Raw genomic sequence first — 24,949 nt, forward strand, 5'->3', positions numbered from 1 at the left:
CATCTATTCCTGCTTCGTTGACGAAGTTAACTTAGAAAAAGGTAAAGTTCTTGTAGTTTGATTCTTATTAGGGTACATTTGAGAAATTAATGGATAAGTTGACTTCTGCCCCATTTTTGACCTTGCCCGACGGTTTAGATGGGTTTGTATGTATTATGATGCATCCCATGTAGGAATGGGTTATGTCTTAAAGCAACATAGTAAGGTTGTGTCCTATGCTTCTAGTTAGCTTAAGGTTCACTAAAGGAACTACCCAACTCATGATCTAGAGTTGGCAGCTTTGGTCTTTGCTTTGAAGATTTGGCACCATTATCTGTATGGGGTGCATGTGGATATTCATTAAGACTATAAGAGCTTACAGTATATATGTACATAGCAGGAATTAAATCCCAGGTAGTTATGATGGCTTGAATTACTTAAGGATTATGACATAAGCCTTCACTACCATCCAAGTAAGCTAATGTGGTTGTTGATGCTCTTACCAGGTTGTCTATGAGATTTTGTCTCATGTTGATGAGTAGAAAAGAAGGTTGGTGAAGGATATTCATAGGTTGTCTAACTTGAGAGTTTGTCTCTTGGACTCTGAGGATAGATGAGTGATTGTTAAGAAAGTGGTTAAATCATCTCTTGGTACTGAGGTGAAGGAGAAACAGGCTTTGGACCCCATACTTATGCAAATTAAGGATGTTGTGGGTCAGGAAAAAGTTATGGCTTTTTAGATTAGGGGAGATGGCATCTTGAGGTATCAAGGAAGTTTGTATGTTCCTAATGTTGATGGGCCACGGGAAAGGATTTTAACTGAGGCTCATGAGTCCAGATATACAGTTTATCCAGGTTTGACTAAGTTGTATCACAACTTGAAGAAAATCTACTAGTGGAATAATATGAAGAGAGATGTGGAAAACTTTGTGGCTAAGTGTGTGGTTTGTCAGCAAGTTAAGATAGAACATTTGAGGTCTGGCGGCATGTCTCAAGAAATAGAGTTGCCATTATGGAAGTGGGGGATAATTAATATGTATTTTATAATGGTTTTTCTGTGATCTCAAAACTAGTATGATTCTATTTGGATCATTATGGATAGGATGACTAATTCTGCTTACGCCAGTAAGGACTAACTACTTTGGAGAGGATTTATTCTATGTTGTTTATCCAGGAGATAGTCAAGTTGTATGGAGTACCAATGTCCATCATTTCATGTCCATCATTTCAGACCCAAGTACACAGCTTTCTTCTTATTTCTAGCATTCATTTCAGAATGTTTGGGTACTTGGCTGAATGTTAACACTGCTTTCCACAATCAAATGGATGGGCAAATGGAGCATCCCATTCAGACTTTAAAGAATATGCGAAGGGCCTATGTGATTGATTTTAAGGGTAGTTGGGTTGACCATTTTTCTCCTATTGAGGTTTCTTACAATAACAGTTGTCATTATAGATTCCAAATGGCTCCGTTCAAGACTCTCTATGGTATGTCGTGTAGGTCTCTTATTGGGTCATTTGAGTTAGGTGGGACTAGGTTTTTTGGCCTTGGCTTGGTTCACCAAGACATGTAGAAGGTGAAAGTGATTAGGGAAAGACTTAAAACTACTCAAAGTCACCAAAATTCTTATACAGATGTGAGGCGGAACGAGTTCGAGTTTGAGGTTAGTGATTAGGTATTCTTGAAGGTTTCTCCTATAAAAAGAGTCATGAGGTTTGGGAAGAAAGAGAAGCTCAGTCTAGATTATATTGGTCCATATCAGATTGTTAGGAGATTTGGGATGTCGCTTATGAGTTAGATTTACTAGCAATTTTTTCCTTTACTTATCTATTTTCCACATGTCTATGCTGAAAAAGTATGTGGGTGACCCTTCTTTGATAGTGCTTATTGAGGATGTCGGTGTTATGCATTCTTTGTCTTATAAGGAAGTCCTGGTTGAAAAATTGGGTAGACAGGTTCATAGGTTGAGGACAAAAGATTTAGCTTTGGTGAAGGTCCTTTAGATATATTAGTAAGTGAAAGAAACTACATGGTAAACTAAGGAAGCTATGAGAGCCATGTACCTGTTCTTGTTCCCAACGTTAGATGAAAATGCTTAAGGTTTGCTTTTCATTCTCCGTCTTGTTATATTCTGAATTTTTCCTTGGATTCTACTATGTTATTTCCATTGTCATGCTAAAAATAACCTAACTCCCCATTCGGGGATGAATGATCCTAAGGGGGGATAATGTAAAACCCAATTTTTGACTTGAATTATGTTATGGGATGTTAAAAGGGTGTTTTTGGAAAGTTTTGGAATATTTGAAAGGGGTTCGAGGTCATTTTGGGACTCTGAGGCAATAAGCCTCTGTGATAGTGGCGTGCCACCCCACTCATCCTTTGCGATAAGGGCGTGGCATGGAGGCTAAGCTTCGCGATTGCAGCGTACCACACTGCTATGTAAATTTTGCCCGATTTTTATTTTTTTCACTTGGGGTGAGGGGATTTCAGTATTTTTACCCCTTGCACGACTTTTAAATATAAAATTGATCCTTTTTCTTCAGTTTTTAATGATCAAACACTACTATTTTCTTCTTTAACTCTCAACCGTAGAAAGCTCAAGGATTTTTCAAGAAATCACTACTCCGGGCTACAAACTTCGAATTGACTTCAATTTCATTTGTTTTCATGCATGTCTCTTATCCTTAACATGAATTTTATATTATGGCATATATTTAATCATTGTTCATGCGTTTTTAATTGTTGGGTTTGGAATTGCGTTGAGGGATTTTGATGGTTATTACTTTAATTGTATTTCTTTATGAACTAAATGTATTATTTATACTTTAATTGATGGGTTTTAGAGATGAATAGATGCATTTTATGAGGAATGGAATGAGAAACATGGGTTTCCCCAAGTTGATGAAAATTTGTCTTGATAATGGCATTAACCTCTACCCACTGATACAAGCATGAAGAGCACAAAAGAGTACAAGGCATTGTCAAAGGTTCAAGCTTCGGAATTGACAAGTGTTTGAAGCCTTTTAAAGCCTTGTCAAGGTGATGGAGGAGAAAGGAACCATTACACTCAAGAGACGCCTCACTTGAAGGACTAGATGGACTTTGCACACTATAATTTGACACTCAAGAGGGGCCCCATTTTGGGCTATTGTTGTCTTTTAAGACTCTTTTTTTACACTCTAAAGGAGCACCCTTAATTAAGGGTATTTTAGTCTTTGTTTGTAATAAGTATAAATAGGCAAATAGGCTTCTAGTTTCCTTAGCTTTTGACATAATGGATTGAGTGAATTTTTATATTTTAATTGCAGTCTTCTTAGCTTGTAGTCTTCTCCTTCTTCTTAAGAGAGAGAAATCAAAACTTAAAAGTTCTATGCAAGTGAGGTGGTTCTTCACTTGTGTTGATCATTGGCAAGAAAGATGGGTTTTGAGGAGCGTGAATTCTCTTCGTCCACCTAAGAATGAAGTGTTATCCATCCATGGTGAGGTGTGTTTAAGTGTTTGATATACACTTATGTGCTAATCATTAAAGTTGGTGTATGTTTCATTACTATCTTTTATCTTTTAATGCAATTTCTTCTTCTTTATTGTTGAATTCGAATGGTGTTTGTGTTGTTCTTCTTCATCTCCTTTCTTCTAGTCTAATTTGTGTTGTTATTGTCCGGATTTGAAGTGTTTAGTGGCTGGTTTTGTGTGTTTTAGGTTAGATCTTGTATCATTTAGTATCAAAACCTTGTTTACGGTTCTTCCTACAACCCTAAGTCTTGGTTTTAGTGTCCTTATTAAGAAAATCTCAACAAAAAAGAGTCAAAAATCCAAAAAACTCAAAAAAATAGTGTGTTATCTTGTTGTTTATAGTAGATCCATGTGTTGAAAGTTAGATTTACTAAATTTTATTGTGTTTCGTTGGTTTTAAGAGCTAGATCCTTTCTCCCTAGCACCTAAGGAGTCTAGATCTACTCTTGGAACAAGAGTTGGGCAATTTTGAGATAGATCCACCATGGTTATGGCATCTTGAAGCTCTAAAGTAGATAGATCCGTGTGGTTTTGTATTTTTGGGCGTTGGTTGTTGCGGATTTTTTGATATTTGAGTTCATCTTGGCCTAAGGAACCTAGATCTATAAAAAATTTTAAGGTTGGGGTTCATTTGAGTGAAGTTCAAACGTTGATCAAACCTTGAATATTCATCTTATTCTTCTATATTCATCCAATCTTGTTGAAGAAGAATGTTCAAGGAAGGTGTTTAATCTAAAAAATAAGAGGAAAGAGAGTTTACTTGGTGTTTGTGAAAGAATATTCATTGGCATGTTCATAGTCATCCAAAAGAAGGAAGAAAACAAAGGAGATAACCAAGTACAAATCAAGTACAATCCAAGTACAAAGGGGGAGGAGACCAAACTTTTGAATTCAAATTGGAGCCTTAAAAAGGCTCCAAACTTGTTGTTTTTCCCTCCCAAAGCATTTTTCTCTTCTTCCCTAAGGTGTAGGCCGTGACTTAAAGAAAATTTGGGATTCAAATTTTGAAAACCACGTCCAATCAAAGAATGCCACGTCATCAAGTGTAATCAGCCAAATTGAGTTCCTAAGTAGATTTTCTAATTTCTAATTTTTTATTCTAGTTTCTTGCGTGTTAAATTCTACCACTAATTAGTAACTAGTAAGTACCTACTAGGTTGGTAATTAGTCTAGAGTTCATTTATTTCGTGTCTTCAGTTTTTGTGTGCTTTTCTCGTTTTCAATTCATAGTAGTGTGTTGGTTCAAGTCCGTATATCATTTTATTTGAGTCATATCAAACAAAAATTGATTCCTGACCAAGGCATATTCATCACTCATTCACTTGCCAAGTATTTCCAAGCTTTCAACACTTGAGAGACCAAGTGTGAGGTGAGGTTCAAGTGTGAGTGTGGTGAGGTTTATTGAACTAACTTATTTGTTTGTTTTGTAGGTTTTTGATTATTTGTTAGGTACTTACTCATGGAACCCACGGGTTCAAGTGCACAATCCATTGGTAATGATATTGGTGGGCTCATCATGGCTCAACTTGCGGTCATGAATTGAGAGATAGCCAGAATGGGTTCGAATTTAGGAGAAATAAAGGGACATATAGGAGATATAAAGGGTTATGTGGGATCAATGAAGGGTGATGTGATAAAAATAAAAGTGGGGATTGATAGACTATGTCCACCAAAACCTCTACAAATTCAAATCCCTCAAAACCACTGACTCTACACTTCCCTAAATCCAAAGCCACCAACCTAAATACATCCTCGACCAAAACCAATACCTCCTCTCCAAACTACACTAAACCGAGACCCCTCCATCCAAGTAAAAGGCGAGGGAGAGTTAAAGTCCAAGGAAAATGAGGCCAAGCCTTAAGATAGAGAGAAAATAGATGGAGAATTACAAGAATAATGTAAAGGAAAAAGAGAAAGGGAAAGAGAGGCCTCAGATTGTGAGAAAGGAAAGGCGAAGGAAACTCTGTTTGCAGGACTTGCCCACAAATGTCCATTGTTACTTACTAATGAAAATGCTAGCACTTTTCCTAGCATTGATACTTATTATTTGGAGGTTCAAGTTCCTAAGTTATCAATGAAGAATCAACAAGGAGTTTTTCATAAAAAGTACCTAAAGGCACCCTTGGTCGAGAACTCCAAAAGAGTGGACTCCCCTAGCCCAAACCGAGGTATCATTGCTACCCCTTATATTCCCTTGAGCTTAAATTGTTGTTATATGACTTCTTGTGAAATGGTCGCGGGTTTGGTTGAAGTAGATGTATATGTTCCCTTCCTTACTAGCTCATTAGTTGTGAATAATGATCAACTTACTCTTAAGTCTACTCCATACCCTTCTTTGAGTTTGAAATGTTATGATGTACCCTCTAATGTATTAGTCTTGGGTTTGTGTGACATAGGGGTGCATTTTTTTTCTTAATAGCTCTCTTAATTTGTACCATGATCAATGTGCTACTATATATAGTCCACTACTTGAATTTGTGAATTATAGAATTTAAAGCCTTCAAGTTAGTGTTGATGCTTGTGATGTTGATCTTGTCAATGAGTATGGTTCTTTGAACTTGTGTGATGAAATCCATGAAGTTAGTATTGTTCAAGGTGACCATGTGTTTGCCAAAATTATGTTTAATGCCTTGGGAAGTTATGATTTTGTTCCTCAAGTGAAAAGGGTAGGTATTACATCCTTGACCCATGTCTTATTATCTTTTAATATTGATGCTATTCACTTCTTTGGTATCCTTTATGCTAAGATTTTCATATCAATTACCAAGGATATGTAGGTGTATGTCAAGTATGAACAACCTTGGAGTGATGGAATATGTGTTGTTAAGGAAACCTTTCTAAGCCATAGATGTCCAATTTTGAATGTTTGCCGTCCTATGAAAATAAGTGACATATGTTTTTTTTGGATTGTATTCTTCACTCCTTGATGCTTGCCTTAGTCGTGTCTTTTCTGATGCTTGTGGTAGATATTTCTTACTCTAAACAAAGGATGGTTGATAATATTCCAAAAGTGTACCCCCTTAGCATGTTTACCTAATTTGTGGTACTAATGCTAACCCTCCTATCATGGGGATTGTGTTCTTGTTTTCCATCTCTTTGGTTTTTCAAGGTGCAAATATGAGGAAAAATTGCTTTCAATATAGAGAGGATAATACAAGTATGAAGAGCACAAAAGAGTACAAGGCATTGTCAAAGGTTCAAGCTTCGGAATTGACAAGTGTTTGGAGCCTTTTAAAGCCTTGTGAAGTTGAAGGAGGAGAAGGGAACCATTACACTCAAGAGGCGCCTCACTTGAAGGACAAGATGGACTTTGCAAACTATAATTTGACACACAAGAGGTGCCCCATTTTAGGGCTATTGTTGTCTTTTAAGACTCCCTTTTTACACTTTAAAGGAGTACCCTTCATTAAGGGTATTTTAGTCTTTGTTTGTAATAAGTATAAATAAGCAAATAGGCTTCTATTTTCCTTAGTTTTTGACATAAGGTATTGAGTGACTTTTTAGATTGTAATTGTAGTCTTCTTCGCTTGTAGTCTTCTCCTTCTACTTAAGAGAGAGAAATTGAAACATAAAGGTTCTTTGCAAGTGAGGTGGTTCTTCACTTGTGTTGATCATTAGCAAGAAAAGTGGGTTTGAGGAGTGTGAATTCCCTTGGTCCACCTAAGAATAAAGTGTTATCCATCCATGGTGAGGTGTGTTTAAGTGTTTGATATACACTTATGTGCTAATCATTAAGGTTGGTGTATGTTTCATTTCTATCTTTTATCTTTTAATGCAATTTCTTCTTCTTTCTTGTTGAATCCGAATGGTGTTTATGTTGTTCTTCTTCATCTCCTTTCTTCGAGTCTAATTTGTGTTGTTGTTTTTCTGATTTGAAGTGTTTAGTGGCTGGTTTTATGTGTTTTAGCCCTTAAATTCGGTTTTAAATAGTCTTTAGTCTATCATTTGCATACCCCACAAGTACACCAGGATCAAGTGGAAATAGTAGACTAGGGTCTAAACCGAGAGGATTCATTCCTTATGACTTTTGTTTTGAATATGGAATATGCATGATTTAACTTACTTTTGAAACATTAGATTACATTAAAGGATAAAGGATAATAAAAATGGTTTTTGAAGGCCTTTAGTGGCTATGGTTTTTTTAAAAGGAACTTGGGAGTCTAATGGTTACATGGATTGGCTTGGCATGATTACATAAGCTTGCAAGCATATTTGTATGATGATACCAAGTCGGTAAATGTCTTAATGAATGACTCCCGGATTAATGGTTGGATTTATGTGTAAACTGATTTAATTTGGGCTTAAAGGTAATTGTGTAGCTCACCGTGAAGGTGTAGTCTTGGATGACAAACATTAGAAACCACATTTTCTAGTGTGGAGGTCTATATGACCATATGCTTGGTAGACGCATTATATTTTGGCTGGCTATCACCTTGGTGTCTTTAGCCTTTCCTCGAATTCCTTGGTTTGTGCGGCTATCACACACTAGGTCTCTTTCAACAGGGGGAGATGAACCTAGATATCCCATGAATTTCTTTAGGACAGAGCGAGCTACACAGTTCAAGATAATGGTTTAAAATCTTATGTTCATGACCCTTGTCCCTATCCTAGCATCCTATATATGTATATATAAATGTTTTGCATGTAGTTTTTGATCGGTTTTGGTAAATGCCATTATTTTATCCTTTTTCCTGAGTTACATGCCAGTGCTCGCCCTACTGCCCATCTTTGGACACTGCATTATTTCATGATGTAGGGTCCGAGGGATTTTCTATTGCTCCTATGCAATGTTATGTTATTTAGCACTCTTGTGGATCTGTTGTAAAGTGGTAAGCCTCTATCTTTCAGAAAGACCGGTCATTTCAGTTGTTTCTATAATTCCTTAGTATGTTTTTTTATTTTTTTGGTCATAGTCAGGGGCATGTCTTGACTTAGTTTGATATTCTGGTTTTAGAGGCTTTTGTGGAGAAGTGTTGGGTTGGATGTTCATTTTGATTCTTAAAACTTTCATTGGTTATTTATCCTTCTTATTACCACATTAGTTGGCATTCGTTGTATTCATTTATTGTGCTTTGAAGGTTAGCCTAAGGGGTTGGTCTCAGTCTTACGGTGGGCTTGAGATACCCATCATGACTAGGCCTTGGTTCGAGTTATGATTGGTAGCAATATATGATAAGTCTGAAAGATGACAAAATAATTATTGTGATTATATAACTATTCGTGAGCATGACAAATCCCAAAGCAATAATTTATTGCTTTAAAGTGTGATATACTCTGAAAGATATATTGAAAGAAAAATTCTCCACATTATATGTATGTCTTGATTTGCTCTTATAGTATCAAATTAAAAATAATTCTAAGATATCATTCATTGATGTGCTTAAGGCATGATTATATTCCATTTTTGGGGAATGAAAATTTTAATTAGAAATACAAATCTATACGTTGGGGGTTAATATGACTGTATGTAAATTGGAACGTATTCTTAGTTATAAAGAATCACAATCCACATACAGGAGAGGCAAAATAATTGAAAGATTTAATAACTCCAAGTTACTATGGTAAGAAACACGAATGTGAAAAATTATCCAAGCAAGATGAGATCACATGTCATAATAAACTAGGAGTTTGTTGATATAAAATTCTTGTCATAATAAATAAGAAGTTTACTAAAGTAAAGAGCACATATCATGGTAAACTTGAAGTTTATAGTATAAAAGTTCATAAGTTGGAATGAATGACTGCGATATACCAAAGATGTGCATATTAAGTATTAAACATTTATCGTAGAATTAGAAAATTCTTCATGAACTTTAAATGTTGCTTGTTCTCATGATAAGTTGGTTGGACAAACTTATGTTGGGGTTGAATTTCCTAAATTCTGGAAAATATTAAAGGTGAGTAAAGGTCCATTCACCTATCATGTGAAATATATTAAGATACATCGATATAAGATGATCGCATGTGTGTTTCTTGTCAACCTACAGTTTTACATTCATAAAATTATTTGTTTAATATAAATTGAGCTAAGAGTATAATTTCTAGATTGATAAATATCCAAGTTGGTACGGCATTAAATGTCTTCAGAAAATTAGCTAAATCGTTGCTTATGAAAATAAAGCTTCATATACTGGTTTGAAATATGATATACTTTATACAAAAGTACTTGTATGCAACAAATCAATAAATTATGATTATTTCCCCTCAAAGTTGGTTTAGGATCAGAAACCATATATTTTTCATCTAATAATTTTGATTTGTCGTATATGATTAATAAATACACAATGACTCACAAAGATGGATTCCCTAAAGTAAATTGAGATGATTTTAGTTTTCCTAACATGAGAGGGAGATGATAAACAACAAAGAAATATGTTGTGAATTGTCATCAATATGATCCTCATTCAAAAGATAATTCATATTCAAATGCTAGGAGCTTTTGTTGTCCAAATAATTGATATTGTATTTAGCTGTAATTGCTCTAATTGGATGTCCCTAAAGAACAAAGTCTACTACATATATGAAGCATGGTAGATCAATCGATTCTAAAAAAAAAAATTCTTTTTAAAAAAGGACCAAATAATCTTAATAAGGAGGTAGTGTGCTCGTAAGGAGCCTACGACATAACACTTCATGAAACCTTATGAAAGGTTCAGGTACCTAAAAATAATGAAGTGATGAGATCTCAAAATGTTATGTCACATTGTGAACCGATACAAAATGATATATCCTCCATAATATCTTTGAGACAATATTGATGCAGTATTATAAAAGATTATGAGGATCTAATTCATATAAGCATGCTGACGTAGAAATATTTATCAAGTGACATGAAAGGATGCATCTTGGTAAGCGTAAGACTTATTTGATTTGCAATCCAGATACTTGAAAATGACATACATGAAGTACAGAATATTGTCATTTGATAAATGAGGACTTTTAAGGATTCAAAATGTTTGAAGCATATAAAAAGTTCCTAGAAAACTTATTTATAATCCTTATATTCCATATAATTTATAACTCAAAAATTATTAGAACTCTTGAACAGTTTTCAAAAGCAATAGATTATTTGCTTAAATGAGGAATATACTAAATTAAATTTGTTATGTCGTATCGTATTTTAATGCAATTAGTGTAGCAATGTATCTTTCAAATAATACAAGGTTTGATATAGCCTTTTGGTCAATTTGTTAGCAAGGTATAGTTCTGCACCTATTAAGAGACATTAGAATGGGATAAAAAACATATTGTGGTACCTAAAAGGGACTACTAATACGTAATTATTTTATTCTAAAGATTACAGTTATGATCTTGTTGGTTATGTTGATGTTGGATATTTATCTGACTCGCATAAAGATCGATCTCAAATAGGATTTCTATTCTTATGTATGGGTACTATCATTTCTTGGAGATCTGTAAAGTAGTCTATCGTAGCCACTTCATTGAACCATGTTAAGAATTTAGATATTTATAAGGAAAGCCAAGAGTGTGTATGGTTGAGGTCCATGATACATCTCATTCAAAAAAAATGTAGATTGAAATGTGAAAAACTACCCAAAATATTATATGAAGATAATGTCGCATGCATAACATAACTTAAAGGAGGATTAATAAAATTAGATAGAATAAATCATATTTTGCCAAAGCTTTTTTATACTTATGAGCTCCAAAGGAATGGTGATATCAACGTACAACGAATTCATTCAAGTGACAATATGGTTGATTTACTTACCAAGTCTCTTCCAACTACAACTTTCATAAATAAGGTGCACAAGATCGGGATGCAAAAGTTCAAGGGTGTTCTCATTAAGGGGAGTTAATACATGTTGCACTCTTTTTCCTTTACAGGTTTTATTTCTCTGAATTTCTTTGTAAGTTTTTTAATGAGGCAGTCTAATGCGTAATAGAGATGTCCACTCTTTTTCCTTTACTATATTTTTGTCCCACTAGACTTTCTTAGTAATTTTTAATAAGTCACATTATCTATCCGTTAGACATTCAATGGGGAGTGATGTTGGGTGTATTTATGCACCTTAGTGTTGTTATCTTATCTTATTTACCCTAATTTTGAGAGTAATTCTTGTGATTTATATGTTAATGATGATATAAATAAGCATCTAAATGTTTAAGTGTGTGTTTACAAGGTGAAAAGGTGTTTTCAAATAAGTTTGGGTTCAAATTGATCATTTAGAGACAAAATGAGAAAACTAGTTTTACTAGCTTAAGCTAGGTGTTGTGCTAGTCTATCATGGTGTTTTCTAATATGTATAATAAGTTTCTAGAGATTTTAATGTTTAATTATATGTGTAAAAACTTGTTTGTAATGTTCAAAGTTCAATTAGATTAAGTCAAGAGTTGGAACAATAAGTTGAAGATCAATGTGGACTAGCCTAGTCTTAGCTCATGTTTTTAGGCCATTGTTGTGGATATCGTGTGGTTTTGAGCTCTAATATTTGGTATTTGACCATTTGGAATGTTTTGTTGGTTGAATTTTATGATATTTCGATTAAATAAAAGCTGGAAACTAAAGTAAAACAACACCAAAAGGCAAGGGATGGAAGAGGAAAGCAAAAGTCAGTTGAATTTCAAGAGGCTAATTCCAATGATCCCATGCTAATTGGCCACCTCGCGAACCTCCATCCACGCGATGTGCAAATCCAAGAGGACCCATTTCCATTCAAAATCTACCATGATGCATTTCTCTTGCCATACAAATCCCACCGCGACGAGGAGCAAATCCCAAACACGGCCAAGACTTGGTTTACTATAAATAGGACTTTGTAACTTATTCTAAACACTTTTTGATGTCTTTGGGAGCTTTTGAAGGCTTATCAACACAAATTTAGGGTTTTACTCTCTTTTAATTAGTACATCGATTGAATTGATTATGTATTCAAGTATTTGGATCATGATTATGTCGACTAGTTGTCTAACGCTCCCTTTCCGGGGTTAAAGCCAAGAACATAAATACTATCATTTTGAATTGATTTCATTTGATTTTCTTATCATATTTGGTTATTTTTTATCCTTGTTTTAACTATTTTAAGGATTCGCGCCCTTAGAATATACATATTGTCGACCTTGTGATCTCGGGAGGGGGAATAGAAGATAGAATGTGGAGATAAACAAAGTAAGGTTCTTATTCTTTTATGAAATAAGGAATTTGAATTAGCATCTAGGACAGGGATGTACCTAGAAGACTTTCTTGATGTACATGCAAGATAGTATCTTTAAGAACTTAATTGAATTATTACATCCCCGCTCAATGATGTAGTTGTAATGTTCAAGTTAGGTACACGATTAGAGGTTGAGATACCATGATCAAGTGATAAATCCTATGAATCAATATCTAAGATGAGCGATCTAACGAGTGAAGTTCAATAGCATAGTGTGATTGTCTAAAGTACTTTAAACCTGGGCTTTACTCTATTAATTGTCTTAATTCTTTACTTTACGCATTGTTTACTTTGCGTTTAGTTTTACAAATCTCCAAATTTTTTTGGGTTACTTCGCATCAAGTTAATCTTATGTGAACTAGAATTTGATAGTTTTTGGAACTTTTTCCTATGGGATCGATACTTATCTTTCTTTAAGGCCACTATATTACTTGGTAGACCACGTACACTTGCGTGTACGCTTGGGTATTGTCAAGTTTTTAGCTCCGTTGTTGGGGACTTATAATTTTGCCAATATTTTTGTTTTAGTTTTACTTTATAGATTTCTTTGGTGTTTTACGCTTGGTTTTTGTTTTGTATTTGCAGAAAATAGGTTTTCAAGCTAGTAACCTGGCAAAGGATAGGGAATTGGTTAAACCAAGTCCCGAACCCGAGCAATGCTTCCATCAATGAAGGAAAGAATAAATCCTTCTCCCATGAATTCTGCAAATAGAAGAAGATCACGACCATCCTGCTCTCATGGCTGAAGAACAAGCAACTCGTAAGACAGTTAGAGAAGTAGCGATCTCACTTCCAATAAATTTGACCTCCCTTATTAAGAAACCAGCTGATGGAGATAATTTTGAGCTCAAACAAAATATGGTGCAGCTTCTGATCAGCAGTGGATAGTTTACCAGGCTTTTGCATGAAGATCCACAAGTCCACCTATGAAACTTTTAGAGACCAGTGACACATTCATCCCTACGGGTGGGTCAACTGACTATATGAGGCTGACACAGTTCCCCTTTTCACTATTGGGGGAAGCTAAGAAGTGGTTGAATATTGAGCCGACAAATTCAATTACTACTTGGGATGACTTAGCTCGGAGATTCCTCATCCAATTTTTCCTGTCTGGCGAGCTTGCGAGACTTTTTTGTGATATTGTGTACTTCAAATAGAAGCTAGACAAAAATTTATATCATGTTTGGGAGTGTTACAAGGCTCTTATTTGGGACTATTCATACTATCAGTAGTCCAATGAGATATTAGCTCACGCTTTTGTTGAGGCACTTAACCATAACACAAAAATTCTATTAGATTCAGCTGTAGGTAGGTATGATGAGATATATACTTTGTTGAACCAAATTGTACAAGGTTATCCTTAGTGGTTTTAAGAATCAAGAAATGCTACAAAGAAGGTTACTGGTGTTTTGAAGGTGGATCAGTTTACCGCAATATCTGCTCAGATTGCTGTATTACAAAATACATTGACTACATAGCTCAACAATATTAAATTGGGTACTACACCGCCTACTGCTGTAATAAATATAATTCAGCAGGAAAGCACTTGGTGTGTGGTGTGTAGAAATAGTGGTCATTCTGCAGATATGTATGCTGCAAATACTGAGTCGTGATATTTGTGGGCAATGTTTAAAGGCCTAACTATGGGAACGCTTACAACATGAATTGGAAAACTCAGCCACTAAATCAGCAATGAAACGTCCATCAGTAGCAATTTCAGCAACCCCAAGCTCAAGCAAATCAGGCTCCAAATAGAAATCTGGAAGAGATGATGAAATAGATTTTAGTTGCTCAAGCATAATTGGCAGCAGATATAAAAAGCCATCAAGTTACTACAAGGATCTTGGAGTTACAGGTGAGTCAGATAGCAGTAGCACAGAACACCATGCCTCAAGGTGGATTGCCAAGTTCTACTAAAAAGCCTAAACAAGTCATGACAATCACCTTAGGGAGTAGGAAAGAGCTAAGTGAAGAACCTCTAAAGAAAACTAAGGAGGTAGATACAGATTTGACTCCCTAATCGGTTGTAGATAAAGTTGCTAAAAATTCGAGGAAGTTTGAGTACTCAAAAAATAAAGTTACAGAACAGGTAAAGGAGAGTCCACCACTACCTTTCCCGCAAGTACTGAGATAAATAAAAGAGGATGCATGTTTCAAGAAGTTCTTTGACATATTCATAGAACTTCACATTGTTTTACCTCTTTTAGACGTTTTGCAGGGAATGCCCAAGTACGTTAAGTACTTGACAGACGTGGTTGCTAATAAAGTTAAGTTGCAGGATGCTATTATAGTATCACTCACTAAGGAGTGTAGCTTTTTGGTAACTCAAAAAATGCCAAAATATCTTAAGGACCCTGTTAAGTTCACTCTCTCCATTCAAATTAGCAACACCAAGGTGGTCCATGCACTTAGTGATCACTACAAGAAAACGGTTTATTTAAGACCAACTTTTAAGGAAGAGTCATTAATTTGGTCTCTAAAAGTATACTTATTAGGACGAGATTAAATTCTAGTCCTTAATATTATATTTTACTGCGAAGGTACAAAATCCAATCCCTAATTTTTTTTAACTGGTCTGAAATCTTAATTAGGAGCTTTGAGTGGAAAAACTAACGCCAAAATAAATATTTTTAACGCCCCAAAATCGGGTCCCAAGATATCACACGGTGCTTAGGATCATAAGTTACCCCAAGCTAACCCTTCTACTGGCATAACTCATAAGTAACTGAACAAAAAGTACAAATCTATACAAATCAGCGAAAAATAACTCTTTTTTGAATATGACAGATACAAAACTAAATTTACAAGATTACAACTCTGCTTTTACAACCAAAACTGAAACAAAATACATCAACTTCTACTGATTGTCTATAAAGCCTCTACTAGTACTGACTATAGGCAGCCAGGTCATGACTCCCTACTAACCCAACTCAATACGGCTGAATAAGGAAAATACAATACTTCTCAAACTGTATAACTAACTCAATCCCTTGAATCAAAAGGACTCATCACCTACTGACTGGATGCCATGAACTGACTGGATCTAAAGATGTACACTATACCTTGTACCTACATTTCGAGAAAATCCACATACGAATATGTGGGTCAGTACCATGGAAACGTACCGAGCATATGGGGGTGCAATGCATACATAAAATAATATCTTAATATCATCAAAGTTTATAAAATTATGCATGCTGATATAAATGACTCACTTAGCTCGAATTAAAATCATCATAATCATAAGAGAGTAAAATATATCGGGTGAAACATGTGAGTCATCATAATAAATCTCAATTCACTTCCATCTCGATTCCAAATCATCAAAGCAATCAAATCTTATAACAATTCTCTTTGGAATATATGTTCATTAAATCTTTAGAAAACAATGACTTTCTCAAACTCAGTCTTTTAAACAAATATATTTTCATCTCAGATAGAAGAATTAGACTTTTCATATTAGAAAGGAGAATACACACACCCACATTAGGAGTCTCTTACAACCGATATAATCCATGTGAGCTACACAGAGTCCAACGTACAATCCACATTGAGGAGAGCTATCCTATCCTTGCCATTGGAGTAGGACCTTAATAGTTTGTTCACTAGTGATCACTATATCAATCAGCCTTAGGCTCACATCCTATGGGGTACACAGTTCTAAGAAAGTACCAATCATAGATATACCTCCTACTCAGTGATAAAGACTACTCTTGGGCTGATCTCAGATCATTTCAAAAGAAAATCCATAACAATGCAATTCAACAATTCATATCGGGAGCCATCATGCTACCCCTTTTTCATAATAAATCAACATGTGGATTTCTTTTCTCATTCAAGTTCAAAAATAACTCTTTCAAGACCAACAGGTCAAATCATTCAAATATCAAGGTTTGTATAACACATTACTTCACCAAAGATCTTAATCTCAAAGAGGGTTTAAATACCATATATCAACACTTGAGCAAAACATTTTAAGATTCATACTTTATATGCAAAAAGGTATAACTCATATAAAAATCTGGAAATTCAACTTGAAACATGATATTAACATCAAAACTCAAGGAATTTATCTTTAAGATATCACAAAAATATCATAGTTTCTTGAACAAGAATATAGGATAATAGTTTCCATCTCAAATTCATAATTAAAACAAGTAAAATTATCTATCTTCGTAAAATAATACAAATTTTTGGGCACAAGAACGAAAGAATGTTCTTGTTGAAAACCCCACATACCTTAAACTTGAAGTTTTGAATGAAATCTTGACCTTGGGACTCTATTCGTGAAAATAATGAGTATTTCTTGTAGCCCTCGGAATGGGGATTCCGAATCTTGAAGAATTATTAAAAACTCATGGTTGAATCTTGAGATATTTGAATTTTTAGGTTGAAACCCTAATGAATGTTCTTGGTGATTTTGAGAGAAAGTAAACTTATTTTGGTGTTATGGGAGTTTAATCTCGTGTTATAGACATATATAGATGTGTTTTTGGCACTTGGAAGTGAGGTATGCAGCGCACAACCCATGGCAGACTTAAGGTGTGTGTCATACACCTTATGGCAGATATTTAAGTGTGCCTGGCACTCCCAATCGCACACATTTGATTGGGCGGCGCATTGTCCATCGCACACCCTTACTGCCTCTCACAAAAATAGGCATAACTCTTTGCTCAGGTATTGGATTTTTCCAAAATTGGTATCGTTGGAAAGATAATTCAATTATGTACAATTTTATATATCTTGAGATGAAATATTCCATGTATATTAAGAGATATACATATTTTAAGTTGACCTTTGTAGAATCGAATGTCAAACTTTAGATGAACCAATTGGTCTTAGCTCAACTTTGTTCTAGGTCATTGATATGAACATTTTTCACCTCTAAACTACTCCATAGACTAGGATAATTATCATGAAACTTATATTCATGTGAGAATCACTTGGATTAGAGCTTAGACGCACAAGAACGACGGTTAGAATTCTAGCACGAAAATATGGGGTATTACAATATTAAAATTTTAATAATTTTTATTTTATTTCACTAAACTATTAATACGCGCCAAAATTTTAATAATTAATTACTTTCTCAAAATAAAAAAAGTACTCTTCTAATTTTCTTTCCTCTAGCACACATACAAACAATTTTGCATACAAAGAACGAAGTACATAATCTGGTCACAAAACGCCTCTACTATCGCCATTGATAAGATTCATTTCCAATAAATATACTCATTAATTTTTCTGTGAAGAGGTAGATTTTTGAATTTCTTCTTCAATTTTGTGGGTTATTGCAACTAATAATTTGCCCTAATCTCCATTTTATCTCTATCGCAAATTCGAGGTATGATTTCTATTCTGTTTATATTGCGATTGATTAGATTGTGATTGTGATTTTGTCCATCTTTTGATGCGGTGTTAATATTCATAGATTGATTCGATTGATTATTGTTATTTTTTTCTTCTTTTTCGTCTAGATAGTGACTGTAATGTTGTCTGTCTTTTGATGCATTATTCATAATCCTAGATTGACTCTCTCTCTTTTTTTACTTTTCTTTTACGTTGTTACAAAGATCAACTACTGTAATATTCCTTTCTATTGTTTTCACATTAAGATTTGTGTAATTTTTGGATGTGGAATGATATATCGAGTTGTGAATAGATGTTTGATTCAGGTGTTTTGACAGCTTGGTGCAGCTGCTTTTAGTTTGATGATTTTGATTTGCTATTTGATTCCCTCGATTTGCATTTTTTGTTACCCAAAGTTGTGTCTGGTGAAATTTTATTTCACTTGATTGTTGGATTGGGTATTTGAGGATGTGAATAACCCTTTTCAGTATTATGATTGCCTATAAAGATTGATTTTTGGGTGCTTCTGTGCTGAAAATACTTTTGTTTAGGATACATCTATGGTTAAAAGTGAGTTCTTTTTTTATGTGGTAATTATGTTATTGGTGTAAATGGGGGCTTCACTTGTATGAAAGCAATATAAAAATAGAGAAGTTCGTACAAATTATTCACACAAAACTATAACAATTTGTGGATCACTCTTGTGACCTATACTTATTGGATTCTTTTTGGTCCTCCAAGAGTTTAAGAAGATGATGTGATATTTTAATGTTCATTGTAGAATAAACATGATCTTATCGTATGTACAAGTGAGTTTTCAATCCTTATAATAGGTTTACGGATTGCTTTCTTAGAATAGGTCACATGAGTGCTAGAGGAGCCATGTTCCATGCTTTACTTCTCCTTTTCCTCCTAAATTCTAGCTTAAAGAGAAGTTGATATTTTTCTACCAACTCTCCTGGTATAACCTACGAGTTCCATAAAGATTTATGATTTACTATCTGGCAGTGCAAAATTTAATGGTTACAATATCTCTTTGACCTTTACACATATAGAACGGGCTAACATGAGCTAAATTGCTGGAAAGGTTCTTTATTTTAGTGTATGAATTGTATATGCCCCAGTACAGAGGTGTGAGAGGTTAGATAGGGATGGTTTCAAGGTAGAGGTAGACTAAAGAAGTATTGGAGGAAGGTGATTAGACATGACACGAAGTAGCTTCAACTTACCGAGGACATAGCCCTGGATAGAAAGGTATGCAGGAGGCAAATTAGGGTAGAAGGTTAGTAGAAGTTTAGGATGTTGTATGTTTTGGTGTGGTAGTTGGAGTATCTTGGTTTTGGTATTATTGAATTTTTTAATTTCTATTGTATCTTGTTCTATTACTATTCCTTATCTTATCTTAATTGCTTTATTTTGAGTTAGAGGTCTTTCGAAAACAACCTCTCTATCTCACTTTTGAGGTAGTGGTGTGGACTGCTTACACTTACCCTCCTTATACCTCGCCTATTGGGAATATACTGGGTATGTTGTTGTTGTTATATTAGTTGTAAGCTAATCCTTGTACTGAGGTCCTTAATGATAACTTTATCAGGTAGGTTACTAGTGACATTGATTTTGATAAGCATCTTTGCATATAATTTTTTATCATTTAATTTTTCTCAATCTAATATTTTATGTATTTTACAAGGTTATGGCACCTATTAAGCAATGGATGAAATTTATTAATGACCAAGATAGTGAAATCTACCAAAGCGGGGTGAAAAAGTTTTTGAATTATGCTTTTCGAAAAATAGGAGAAGAGCATGAAATACGATGTCCATGAAACAAATGTTGCAATAATACTTTAGGAACTAGTACAACTATTTATACACATTTAAAATTACATGGAATACTTTAGAATTGTACATTTTGGTTTCACCATGGAGAACACTTGGCTGAACCATTATCTGAATCTGAATCTGAAGATAAATATGATGACCAAGTGGAAGAATATGAGAGTGAAGATAAAGTAGAATAATTATTGAGAGATTTGTATCCTAATCATGATGCTGGACCTACACATACTAATTGTGTTGAGGAGGAGCCAAATGTTGTAGCAGAATAATTGTACAAACTATTGAACGATTTTGAGCAGCCACTATATCAAAACTCAAAAGCATCAAAGCTTTCCACTTTGATTAACTTGCTTCACATCAAAAGTATGGGCTATTGGAGTAATGCATTATATATGATGTTATTGAAAATGTTAAAATAGGAGTTTTTGCCTGATGGTGCCAATTTGCCAAACTCATATTATGAGGCGAAGAAAATAATTTGAGAACTCAGACTTTCTTACAATAAGATAGATGCATGCACTAATGATTGCATGTTATACTGGAAGGAAGATAGCTCACTCGATTCTTGCAATATTTGTGGTACGTTTAGATAGAAAATAGATACCCATAGTGGAGAAACAAGGAACAAAAAGGGTAAAAAGATAGCAATAGAGAGTTTATGCTATTTTCCCTTAAAGCCTAGACTTCAGAGGTTGTTTATGTCTTCAAAGACATCTACTCTAATGACATGGCATAAGGATAAAAGATTTATTGATGGGATAATAAGGCACCTAACTAATTCAATGGCATGGAAGGCACTGGATAAACATTATCCTTTCTTTGCTGCCAAGCCCCGCAATGTTAGACTTAGACTTGCTAGTGATGTATTTCATCCATTTTGAAATTCAAAAACCTCACATAGCATTTGGATTGTGGTTCTTATTCCTTATAATTTACCACCATGTTTGTGTATGAAACAATAAAACTTTATTTTGTCAATGCTTATTCCTGGTCCAAAGAGTCCAGGAGATGCAATTGATATATATCTTTAGCCTTTGATAGAGAAATTGAATGAGTTAAAGGGATGTTGAGACCTATGACGCATCAACTAAACAGAATTTTATGCTGCATGCATCTTTGTTATGGACCATCAATGACTTTCCAGCATATGGAAATTTATCTGGATGGAGTACCAAAGCAAAATTGGTATATCCATATTACAACAAAGACACTTCCTTAATTCGATTGGCTAATAGTAAGAAGCAGTGTTTTATGGGTCATTGGTGTTACCTTTCTCTTAGTTGCAAATGGAGATATGAGAAGCAGTCCTTTGATTGTACAAAAGAGAAAAGGCCACCACCTAAAAATCATTCTGGTACAGAGATACTAAATCAAGTACAAGATCTTGAAGGTCAACAATTATCAAGAGATCTAAAGAAAAGGAAGAAGATATCATATAAAGTTCAAAAGGATAACTCGAACAAGAAAATTATCTTTTTAAAACTTCCATATTGGGAGTATCTCTTATTGCGACATAATTTGGATGTTATGCATATTGGAAAAAATATATGTAAGGCTTTTATGGGGACATTTATAAATGTCAAATAAAATACCAAGGATACAATTAACACTCAATTAGACTTACAGGATATGAAAATTAGGATGAAATTGCACCTCATCCAAAAAGGGGAGAAAGGTGAAGCTCCAATTGCATGCTACACATTACCTCCTGAAAATAAGCACAAATTTTGTTTTTTCTTAAAGAATCTGCAAGTGCCTGATGATTTTTTATCTAATATTTCTCAATGTGTGAACTTAAAAGATCACAAGATATCTGGGTTGAAAAGTCATGATTGTCATGTCGCTCTACAATATCTACTCCCTCTTGCACTTCGTGGTATGTTGTCCAAAGAAGTGTACAAACCTCTTATTGAGTTATCTTATTTTTATAGCGTGATTGGATCCAATGAGTTGAGAACTGATGATTTGGAACATATTGAAGTGCAAATTCCCATAACACTTTGCAAGTTAGAAAAGGTCTTTCCTCTTTCATATTTTGATTTCATGGTGTACTTGCCTATTTATTTAGATACTGAAGCTAAGATTGTCGGGCATATTCATTATAGGTGGATGTATCCTATGGAATGATGGTTGTATTTTTTGAAATCTCTCATTAGTAATAGGGCATGCCCTGAAGGTTCTATTGCAGAAGGCTACATTGCAAATGAGTATATGACCTTGTGTTCAAGGTACTTGCATAGAATTGACACAAAATTCAATCGACCTGAAAGAAATTATGATACATATTTAAAAGAATTTGATAGAGGTTTATCTATATTTATCAACCTGGAAAAACTTTGGGAGCTAAAGATCCATGTGAGATTGAGGCCGATGAATTGGAACAAGCACATATCTACATATTGAAGAATTGTGATGAATTCTTATCGTATCTCAAGTATATGAAGAAATCATGTAGTATTATTTTTATTATTTCCTTCATGGTAATTACCTTTCGATATGAGATTTATGATTCACTTTAATTTTGTAGAGAATTTGCACAAACAAATAAGGATATTATTCAACACTTGTCTGATGTAGAATGGAAACGACAATTTATTAAATGGTTAAAAGATAGGGTAAGTAATATATAACCATCAAATTTTATATTTTAATGTTATATTACTCATTCTAAAGTATTCAGTGCAATCTTATTCATAAATCACACAATTGCATAAAGGAGATGATAGTCGGATCATGGAAGATTTTCTTTCACTTTCACGCCATCCTACAAAATATTCAACACATTGCAATGGTTTTATTGTTAATAGATATAGATTTCATGTATAAGATTATGATAAAAATTTAAGAACTTAGAGTTGTGGTGTTGTTGTAGTTGGCGATAATGGTACTCCTGATGATAACATTAATTACTATGGAGTTTTAACAGAGGTTATTGAGTTACAATTTATACCGGATAGAAGAGTGATCTTATTTTGATGTAATTGGTTTGATGTCTATGATGAAATAAATAAAGTAAAAAAAGATAAGTATGACTTCGTGAGTGTTAATCTCGGTAGATTTTTAAAAACAAATGAGTGGACTAAGTATCTTAAGTTTTTTATGTCAATGATAATTCCAACAAAGGTTGGCAAGTAGTGAGGAAGACTCAACCTCGTGATTCCTATGAGACATTGGAAAAAGTGGATGATGATATTGAAATGGATGATGATGTTGTAGATTTAGGAAGTCCATCAAAAAAAAAATGAAAAAGAACTAAGGTAATGTTTTGGTTATCTAAAATAATAATTATACTGTTAGACATTCTTATGACATGCATGATGATTTCCTGTATTACGATATCATCCCATATTTTTTTCATATTCTTTTTTTTACTTTTTGTTTTTTACAAGTTCAAGATAAAATGATTAAAGGTTGAAAATAAGGTCGGATCAACTAGAAAGAGTACTATGCATACATTTGTCGCACCTGGTGTTATAGGAAAAAGACAAGGAAAAGGGCTTAGATCTTTGGCTAAGAAAGATAATATGTCAACTGTGATTTTATTTCCTCAATCTAGTAATGTTGTCAAGAAATACCTCCAAGACGTTGAAGCAGGTAAGATATTTTATATACCGATTGAAATCAGGCTACTATTGATATTCTAGGTTGTGAACTAAAGTTGTCTTCAATGATCACACATGTGGTAAAGTTATATGCGATATATTTATATGAATTTAAATGCTAATGTACGGAATATGATTTAATTTGTTTGTCTAGGTTCTATAAGGATGGGTCGAGGACAGGGGCTTAAATACTCAACCATGTCTGTTAGTCAAGGAATGGAAACCATTGGCAAGAAACACACTCAAGAATTTGAAACAAGTAAGTATTTGTTCAAATATGTTGTATTTTTCCAAACTATGTATTTGGTGAACTTTAATGATATTTTTTTTGCTTTTAGGTGCTATAGGAAAGGGACCAGAGCAAAGATCTTGATCTTTGAGTTCCTCTTTAAGGATTTCTGAAAAATGAGAAATCTTTAAACAAGAGCACCCTCTGTGTTAACCAACATGTGCGAACTCCATCTAAAATCACAAGTTCAACCTCCACCATGCCTTCTAGTCAACACTCTCAAAATGTTGAAAAAGGTATATTTTGAATTTATATGTTATTAATTTGTTGAGCTAAATTTGATAGTTGTAGTTTTTATATTAGAGGAAAAGGGTTCAATAGTGTTTGTCTCTTGAAAATGGTTTTACTATTTGGGGATTTAGGCCTTGTGTTGTGGGGACTTAGGCCTTGTGCTGTAATTCATTTATTTATCAAAAATAGTACATAACCTTCAACATTATGATCTGTCTGCTGGACTAAGATGTTCCAACTATTCTGTAAGGATATTTACCCTTGTTGGCACATTACTAGCTTCCTTGTTGAGAGTTAAAAGAGAATTTGGTTTCATATTTTCCCTAGTTAAATTTTCAGAAGAACTCGCTATTTTGGGATTTGAAACTTATTTTGGGATTCATTAACTATGGAGGTCATTGCAGTTGATCTCCTATAATTTGTGATGTCTTGATTATGATTCAGAACCCAATTATTTAATGCTTTATTTTGGGACTAATTGCTCTTTGGTCGAAGTGCCTAGCCAGAAAACTTCCGAGCCTTAGTGCGTTCTCCAAAAAATTTCAGATCTTATAGGTTATTTTAAATAAATTGAGGTAGGGAAAGGGGAAATGAGGGTGTGGATTATGAGGTGGGGAATCAAATTGTTAGTGAGGTTTAGTTATCCAACTAACTATATTCCCCTTGGATCTTATAGGCAGGAAAAAAAGTTTTGATATTGCTTTTCCCATCACCATACCTAAAGTCAAGGTAACCGTTCCCCGCTCCCTTCTTACTAGTTTCATTAGCTCCTTCCTTTTTGAGTTTTTTCATTGTGTACATAAAACTTTTTCTTTACACTTTCCTGTTATGAGCCCCAGTTTCATACTAATAGAGGTTAGTTGAAGTATAATTGATTAGTCGGGCCTCCTAATTCCTAGCTAGGACCATGATTTTGGAAATCTCTTTACGTAGACTTCTTGTATATGGGAATTGACCATATTTTAGTAACA

This window comes from Capsicum annuum, chromosome 10, assembly GCF_002878395.1.
Source record: "Capsicum annuum cultivar UCD-10X-F1 chromosome 10, UCD10Xv1.1, whole genome shotgun sequence".
NCBI lineage: Eukaryota > Viridiplantae > Streptophyta > Magnoliopsida > Solanales > Solanaceae > Capsicum > Capsicum annuum.